Consider the following 9,916-nt stretch of genomic DNA (forward strand, 5'->3'; position numbering starts at 1 on the left):
TGATAAGCTTTCTCTTCATATTTTAAAAGTAGCTCGCTGTCTAGTTGTTAGACACTGGAAATGTACTGACCATCCTTTTCATCAGCAATTTGTGAATAAAATCTGGACTGTGGAAGCCATGGAGAGAATATCCACTTATCTACATTAAACATGTCTTGGGTCTCCACAGAATGGTCTAGTACATGGTGCATGGTTTCTTAATATATACAAAATGTGTAAAGAGGAACCTTTGTGCTCCTAAAATTTGATTTATTGAAGCACAATTGACAAGGGGAGGAGCAAGCCAGGGGCAGACACCCAAACTTGTAGTTTAGAATGATGTTATCAGCATGATACACATGCATTATGAGCAGCACGTATTGTGTTATGCTGGAAGATTGAATACAGAAGTGTGACATATGTATACTGAAGCATATAATGGTTAATGTAGAAACATATGGTGTTGTAATAAATATAAATGTGTGAGTATGACGATGCTTGTCTCTGTCCCATTTTTTTCCTGTGAGAGGGTAGAAGTGTGTATAGGGAATTTTATAATCTATTCATTACAGAGGCACCCTAGGTTTTGCAGGGGACTGGCAAAAAATGAATAAGGACTCCATAAAATGGTATCACAACCCCAGACTGTATATTTTAGAAAATCATCATTTCTCAATAAGGGTGGGATGTATTAATTCTTGGAAAGAAATAAAGTGGAGTAGTTGCCCAAAGGAAAGAATCAGAGTCTTTTCAAATACTGTGCTAGATAAATGACAACTTCTCCACATGGGTCAAATTCAATTAGCTTTATTAATCCGCAAATCAGCTTAACTCTGGTGGCCGCCAGTTTATTCCTATTCAACTATCCGCGCAAATTTACAATTTAATGCTGCTCCTGGACAGGTGAAAAGTTCCTGAAGATCCCTATCTTAAAGTCAAATGTTGAGAATAGACTCAGACCCCCCCCCTCCCTATTGATCAATTAGGGATTTATTAGTCTTTTATATAGCTAATTGAATACTTGATGCATCTACCCCAGTGTTTTGAAAGGAGCTATATTATGGAAAACATTAATATATTCTACAGTCTATTTATATAAGTATGGTTTATTAGGAACAAATACATATCTGAAATTATAGCATTTTTTAGGAAATGGTTAATATATGACAAGCACAGAAGCATATTTTTTTATTTTGAGAAGAACAATTTCCACAATAAACAGCTGCAACTAACAACACAATTTCCTTGTTGCATTTTGTGTAATACATGGCTTTAATAAAATCACAGTGCTGTCATCACAAGTAACATATGCCAAGTGAATACCAATATTCTTGCAACCAACAAACACAGTAGAAACAACAGTGGACAATTATCCATTTTTTATGTTTGTCAAAGAAGGAGGGTAAAATAACAGGACAGGACAAAGGGTAACACACAAGGGAGGTTAAGGGAGGGTTGGTTAGAATTTGTAATCGAAGATGCAATAGTACATAAGTAAACATTATACATTTCACATATAAGGCAAGTGTCCTATCATACTTGATTTGGGGGTACCAGTGCAGCATAATGTGGGGTGGATTTAAATTCCATCCAGCTGAACCAAGTTGCTACATAATCGGAGTGTTTCTCCAAAGCTGTATAGAATATCTTACATACTCATATAGAAATCAATTCTCTGACATCACTCCCTAATCGTTGGAGGAGTCACAGATCTCCAATGAACCGGAACAATGGCTTTGGCCGCATTATTTAAATGTTTAAGTAGCAATTTTTTTAAAGTATATATAGGGATATTAGAGTGGAACAACAGCCAGAAGTTCAAACTTTCAGGGACCTGGTAACCCACTATTTTGGTTGTCAGTTCTATAATTGTATTCCAGAAAGGAATTATTAATGGACAGTCCCACCAGATGTGTACTAAAACAGAAGCATATTTTATAAAAGATAGCATATGCCAGAGGTTCTCAAATGCGGTCCAGGTTTAAGGTATTTGCTCAGCACAGATGGTTAAATCAAATTGACTGAGGCGCTAATTAAGTCACCTGTGGCCATGCATGGATAAACTTAAAACCTGGACCGTTGGGGTGCCTTGAGGACCGCGTTTGAGAATCTCTTGCATATGCATAGCATACTGTACACGTTTAAACAATGCATAATAATACAAGACTGGTGATTAGCCCACCAGGGCTGATCTCCTAATTGTCAAAGCTTCTCTCACCGTGCTGAAAGCAAGGCAGTGGCCCCACTTCACTGTCACTCTGTTTTTGATGAATACACATGTATAAGTATGCTATACTGTATGTTGATTGCATCATTGCTACCCACTTGGTATGCAGAAAGTGTTTGTTACACAGGGAGGTCTTGTTATACAGAAAGTGCCCCTGTAGCCATGGTTCAGCATGGCTGCTATTAGTTAAGACTTACTTCTGCAGTTCTCCAGAGACCTATGGTGATTTGAACACAGACCACTTTACATGGTGTCAGACGTCTGGCTGTGATGGCACAAGGTCTCTGACACATAGATCCACTGGCTTTAGATTATGCACGTGGAGCTAGTTTCCAAAGGAATGACATGTATACTGCTATGGTGGGCTCTCAGACGAGTCAAAAAAGGTACAGGCATATACCTTGCTCAACCTAGCTGGGGCAGATGCTGTTTGTAAGGCAGATACATTTGTCTTTTCAGAGGGGGAAGATCAGGAGGATCAAGAAACACTAAAAGTTTGATGAGATAAGAGCTAAGTATCAACTAGGGCTGATTTTGTCAAAAAGATTTTAAAAAGTGCAGATTCGTTTCCACTCCTTATATAGATGTTTACCATCTAGCATGTTTATTGATATTTCCCCTTTGAGACACTATTTGATGGGTCTGTCCAATTCAAGATTCAAAGATTTTATTGTCACTACAACATTAAACAATGCATAAGTAAAATTTCAATACAGTACACTCATACTCCATTAATAAAACAACATAATTAAGAATTCAAACTAACAATTACAGAAGGGAAAAAGCTATTTTGCAACCTGCTTATTCGGCAACCTAGATACCTATAATGTTTCCCGGATGGCAAAATACATAAAAATGAATGACATTGGTGACCAGGGTCAGAGATAATCCTATTTGCCTCAGCTAAATTCCTCTTAAGAAATATATCAGCCATCCTTGGCAAGGGTTGGCCAATGAATCTCTCGGCAGCCTTAATTACTCTATCCAGAGAGCCATGATCTACATGTTTGGAGTTGCCATACCACACCAGGACTGCATATGTCAACAAACTCTCACTTCTGCAGCAATAGAAATTCACTACAATTGGTTTCAGCAAACCTTGCTGCCTGAAGTTTTCACAAAAATAAAAGGCATTCTTGAGCCTTTCCGACCACAACCATGATATGCGAAGACCACGACAAGTCCTCAGTACAATTAATTCCTAAAAACTTAATCCCACTGACTCTTTCCACCTCCTCCCAATGGTTGAATGCTAGTTCTTCCTAAAGTCTATCACCACCTCCTTCGTTTTCTTCCCGTTCAACAACAGGTTGTTATTCTCTCCCCACTCAACAAGTGTCTTCACCTCATACCTGTAACTGTCCTCCTCTTCCTTAGTAATCAAGCCCACAAGAGTGTTGTCATCCACAAATTTTACTATAAAATTATATTCCGTGTGTGACATGCAATCGGAAGTATATACGGAATATAAAAAGGGACTTAAAAGGCATCCTTGGGGGACACCTTATATTTAATACCAATTCAGATGAAAAGGCAAAGCCTATTTTAACTGACTGGGGATGGTTGGTTAAAAAATCCAACAGCCAATTACCCGTGGGTACATCATAACTGATCTTTAAGAGCTTGGCAATTAGCCCTGCTGGCACGACGGTGTTGTAATCCACAAACAACAATCTAGCATATGAATCTTTGTTCTGTAGATGACAAAGGACCTTATGGAGAACTATTAGTGCAATTATTATTAGTGAATCTGTTCGACCTACAATCAAACTGGTATTCTCACCAATGTCCAAAAATAACCCACCCAAATCTAACTCTCTCTTCAAATGTTATATCTGCCACACCTACACTGCACATGGTTTTGCCCAATTGCTAACAAATTTGCTGCTGCGATCAACTCTGAATTTCTCCCTATGTTCCTTTCTACCCTGAATGGGCTGTATTAGGGCTTTTTCCTGAAAATCAGGGAATTACCAGGGGCTGTAAGAAGCTACTACTGGCTATTGGTTACAATGGGTAGAAAAACTATCCTCCAGAATTGGATTGAAAGTGAACCCCCCTTCCTGTCTTCTTTTCAAGGAAAAGTTGTGGATTGTGTATTAAATGAAGTGGACTGAGACAGTATGGGAGAAAAAACCCAACATACAGGCTTCTTCTTTTAGGTCTGGGAATTATATATTGATACACTGCCCCTTGTCACCAGACAACAAATTCATAAGTATTTACAACATACAGCATGGTATGAGCTCCTGATGATTGATAATGACCCTCCAATCTCATCCAGTTAATTGTCACTATTGTCTTTATGGAAATCCACTGCAGTTGCGTAAGATCCCTAGAGCAACTGAGAGGATCTACTGCCTACAACAGCTGGCCATTTTTCCCTTAGTTTATTATGCACACACCCAGGCCCGCCATCAAGGGGGGGACGGTAGGTACTCTAGGCCCGGGCCCAGACTGAGATGGGGCACGGGTGCTTGTAGTCAGGTTCAGGGATGCACGTCAGCTGCCTGCCTGCGCATCGGCAGGCAGCCACGGACAAAGAGGCAGAGCCGCGGACCGTGGCCATATTCTTAATACAGAGCCGATCGTGAGCCAATCGGAGCTCACGGACCGGCAGCCAATCAGGAGCTGCCATTCAGCAGCTCCTGATTGGCTGCCGGTCCTTGAGCTCTGATTGGCTCACGGCCGGCTCTGTATTAAGAATATGGCCACAGGTCGTGGCTCTGCATCTTTCCCTCCATGGTTGCCCTTCCGATACGCTCTGTCCCTCCATGGATGCCTGCCCCCTGATCCTGACTACTACCATCTCCGGGCCTGCTCAAAAGGTAAAGTTGGGGAATGCAGGGAAGGTGGGGGGGAGGGGGAGCGGACAGGTGTGTGTGTGGGGGGGGGGAGCGGAGGACAAGTGTGTGGTGGGGGTCCCTGTCTTGTGAGTGTCAGTGACGGGCCCCATCATTTCTGATGGCAGCCCTGCACACACCCGTACTTAGAATGCCGCCAGGTCTTAAACCTCAAACAGTAGATACTTAAACAATTGACTGGAGACCGAAGGATGATTGGCTGGAGTAATGAACAACAAACAATGTAGACAAGAACTGGAGCACAGAGGGTTAACAGGCAGGGCAGGGTCTGTGTCAGCAGCAGCAAATTAAACATTGTGTGAGTTGGTAATGCAGAACACAGTGCACTTGGTAAATACACTTGCAGGATGAGCTATGGGATAGAACTGTAAGAAACAAAGCCAGGAGTAACTAATGGCAGGTTCAGTGCTTAGGCATGATTGGCAGACAGGAGTTCTGACAGGCAGAGTATGCACAGGAATGGACAGAGTATCCACAGACTACAGGAATCTGGGACACAGACCAACAACTTACACAGAAGCATAAGCTATAACAGCAGGGTGGAACAGGCCTGACTGCCTTATAGTAGGGAGTGGAACCAATCAGAGTGCAGGAACGAGAAGGCCCACAATGATTAATAATCTGTAGCTGTCTGGCGTCCCAGTTGCCTACCAACCAGCGGGACCGTCGGACCTTGAAGCTGAATGATGCGGTGTCCCGGTTGTCTTTTATCAACCAGGACCCATCACGGAGACGAGCCACAACAGCATGGCTGCTTCTCCCACTCCTACTGTGGGATCCCCTGGGCACACTTATACCGTACATCTTAAGGTTTTTGTATTACCGTTCTTACAGTAAATTGGTGGCAGCTTTTTGATTTATTATATATCCTATACCTTCTTCATGTCAATTTTACATTTTTTTTAACGTGTGATATAGCAATGTTATGAACTCATTGGTCTTTAGTCCATTATTTATTTCAGTTATTATACCAATACTGTGCTCTTGTGCTTTTTCATGTGATGTTGCAGTGCATTGTACTTCAATAAAAATACTTTGAAGATAAAAAAAGGGTGTAGATTAGATGAGTCAAGTAGTTCTTATCTGTCATCAAATTCCACATCTCTATGCTTACCAGCTAAAAATATTATAGTGGATAGACATGCTTTTATCACTGCTGTGCAGAGCCCATCTGAGAGTATCCAGTCATATGCGGCCAGATTGAACCTACTAGCAAAGAAATGTGAGTATGCTGTATTAGCAAATGAGTCATCAGAGACAGGATTGTGTGTGGGACTTATAATTCTGTTACTCATGCACATTTACTACGTGAGGAGGAATTAACACTGGACACTGCTATACACATATGCATGCTGCATGAGCAGTTCAATAAAAGTGCAACTGAGTTTAAGAGACAGTATGATGTATTCCATCTCTGGCAACACATGCAGCAACATACACACTTTGTGAATTGTGTTGATCACCATTTCCATGAACGCTACAAATATCCTGCTTTCAATACACGCTGCAATGCTTGTGGCAAACAAAATCATTTTACATGTTTGTGCAGGTCCAAGTTGATGACAAACAACCTTACATTGCACGTTCCAGCAGCCCACTGTGGACACTCCACCAGAAAACAACCCAGACACAGGTGTCCACTGCAAAAGTTTAACCTCTGTGCCAAAAGGGGTGAAATATTTACTACCATAATAGATAAGGAGACAGACAATGTCATCAAAATAAAAATGTACACTGGCGCCAAGTTTAAAGTCAGGCCACTCCTCTTGCACACAAAATCTAAAACACCTACTGACTGCTCCAACACTGTGAATCTAATTGTTTATGGAGGCCAGGTGATCCACAAATTTCTTGCTGCAATTTCATATAGTGGACAGTAATGTCAAACTGCTCCTAGGTTTGCCAGACTGCTTAAAACTGGGGTTAATAACTGTAAGTGCTGATGTGCATGGAGGGGCGCAGGAATGTTTTGTGATTTGGGAGCGTGCGGGGAGCGGTTACCTCTGGATCCCCGCAGAGCCTCCTACTGTAAAAAGGCTGTCGCCGGCGCCGCAGCAGCCTGCTGCCACATGTCCTGTCCTGGTCGGCTCTTCACTCTAGTCTTGAGGGATGTATTACTGGGAGGAGGCGTGGCCATGCTGGGTCTGCTGGGACATCCCTGCCTCCTCCCAGCAATGCATCAGTGAAGAACCGGCCAGGACACAGGTCAAGGGGCAGCATGCATCGGCAACGGCAGCAGACTTTTAAAGTAGTCTCAGCGGGGATCCGGAGGTAAGCGCTCCCCCTCCCCAGCACCTGCGCCTCTTTCATGTTTGGGGGTGCATGCTGCCTCCTTGCCCCCTTCCCGTTTCAATGCCTCTGTGTGCATGTTATTCAACAGGATGTTCCAGAGTTAAAAGACTTTGCTGATCTGTTCAATTGAAATACCATTAGGAAACGCTCAGTCACCTATCCCATGCATTAAGATGAGATTGTTTCTCATACTGCGCTCCCAGGTGTGTGCGTCTAACCATGAAGGACAAAGTGATGGTGAGTAAAATTGCATGACAGCATTTAGTGTCATTGCTCCAGTGGTAGAAGCCACGGTTGCTGCAGTTCAGTATGCATCTGCATTGTCCTTGCGCATCTGCACAAAGCTCTGATGAGACATCACTCCCTCACAGGGCTGTTTCTGGCTCCCAGTACGAACACAAAAAATTGTGTCCCTCGCCCCAATGTTACAGGGGAAAAAAGTGGCCCCATGAAAGGGGGAATGGTCTAGCAGCAAATCGGTGTGGCCTTGCAGCAATGGGCGTGGTCTTACAGGAAAATACTACCTTACACAATATTATGCACCAAACAGTAATGCCCCATGCACCATATTATGCCCCAAACAGTAATGCCCCAGCACCAAATTATGCCCCACACAGTAATGATCCTTGCACCATGCCTCACTTAGTAATAATTAGAGATGAGCGGGTTCGGTTTTACTCGGTTTTACTCGGTTCTCAAAACGGCATCTAATTGGCTCACGGATGTCACGTGTTTTGGATAGCCAATAAGGTTCGGTTTTGAGAACCGAGTAAAACCGAGTAAAACCGAATCCGCTCATCTCTAGTAATAATGCCCCATAAAACTGTGATTGGCACTGTACCTGCTCATTGTTAGGGGTTGTTTCATGTTGCTCCAAGCCTGCTCCCTCTGCGGCCACTGCCTCCTCCCTCCAGGTTCTGTTTATTAAATGTCCCTCTCAAAATGGCTGCTGCCTCCTCTAGTATCCTTCAAAAACTGCCCTCTCTCAGGTGGCAGCCATTTTGGGAGGGACGTTTTCACAGTATTTTATGCGGCTGGTCAGACCGCATAGAATACTACACAGTGTGCCCCCAATGGCCTCAGAGCTGCTGAGCAAGAAATAGCTTAAAATGTCACATACAAAGATATTTACCACTCTGGATGCCAAATGGGGATTCTTGCAGATCATATTGGATAAGGAATTTTCTATGCTCACCCAATTCATGACACCTGTGGGCAGGTACGCATTTCTCCAGATGCTCTATGGCATATGTACTGGCAGTAGAGTATGCCAATGTTACGTTAAGTATCACTTCGAAGTATACCCTTGTGAGATGATTGTGGATGGCATCGTTGTTTGCGGTCACACCATGGGAGAACACCATATGTGCCTCTGTAAAGTCCACTGAATAATCTGTGAAATTTACATGCATTGACAAGTGTTGTTTCTAAGTAACAGATGTCCCTTATGTTAGTCACCTCCTAACTTTAGAGGGTGTTAAGCTGGATCCTGCCGAAACACAGGCTAACACATGCCTTCCCTCACAGTCTGCAGCACTTTTTCTGTTTGACCAACTACCTTTTAAAATTTCTGCCACACTACAGTGAGGTCACAGCCCCACTCAGCCAGCTTTTGCACAATTAAGTTAAATGATGTTGGAAGGGTTGGGTACAGAATGCTGCCGCTTGGGATTCTGGTGGTCAGAAGACCGACAGTAGCATCCCGACACACAGAATTCAGACACCTGCTAGGTAAGTATTCTAACCCTCTTCCCCTAACCCCCTAACCCTCCGTACCTGCAGCCTAACCCTCCCCACACAGACTAACACTTACCACCTGCCTAAGTCCCTTACCCTAACCCTCCTACCTGCAGCCTAACCCTAACTGTTCCCCCTTAGTGCCTAAAACTAACCCTCCCTTTTTAGTGCCTAACGCTAACCCCCTCACAGCCTAACCCTCCCCTCGCTCACCACAGCCTAACACTAACCTACGCTATGCTGCCTAATCCCCCACCACCACCATGGCCTAACCCTAACCAGCCCCAGCATACCTATGTTCAGAATGCCGACAGTCGGGATTCCGGCGTCGGCATTGTGAGCTGTGTCGGAGTTCTAGTGCTGGTCTTCTGACCAGTGTTGGAATTCTGTCTACCGGCATGCCAAATGCATCTCAGTTGGATTGCTATTTCTTACCTCAATGCAATGCTTACTTCCAGCCCAGTACTCCAATTTTTTGATGGGTATGTTATGATCTCAGCCAATACCTCCCAAAATGATGTTGGTGCTGTCTGCCTGAAGCATAACAAACCTATTGGCAGTGGTGGGCTGGGCAGGGGGACAGTGTGAGATCTGCCCCTCAGGCAAGTACAATTAAGATTCATTAGGGTGGCCTGTATGCTGTTTATACATATATCTGACAGCCAGGAAGGATCCTGTGCCTGTCTCCAGGCAGTCAGTGTCAGGCTGTAGCTGCACGCTGCTGTGTCCTGTCTGGCAACCAGTGTGAGAAGGAGCTGGAAGATTCAGATGAGGCCACCATAAGGGGGGTATAGACTTTGCTGCAGAGTCAGATTAT

Source organism: Pseudophryne corroboree, chromosome 4, assembly GCF_028390025.1.
Source record: "Pseudophryne corroboree isolate aPseCor3 chromosome 4, aPseCor3.hap2, whole genome shotgun sequence".
Taxonomy (NCBI): Eukaryota; Metazoa; Chordata; class Amphibia; order Anura; family Myobatrachidae; genus Pseudophryne; species Pseudophryne corroboree.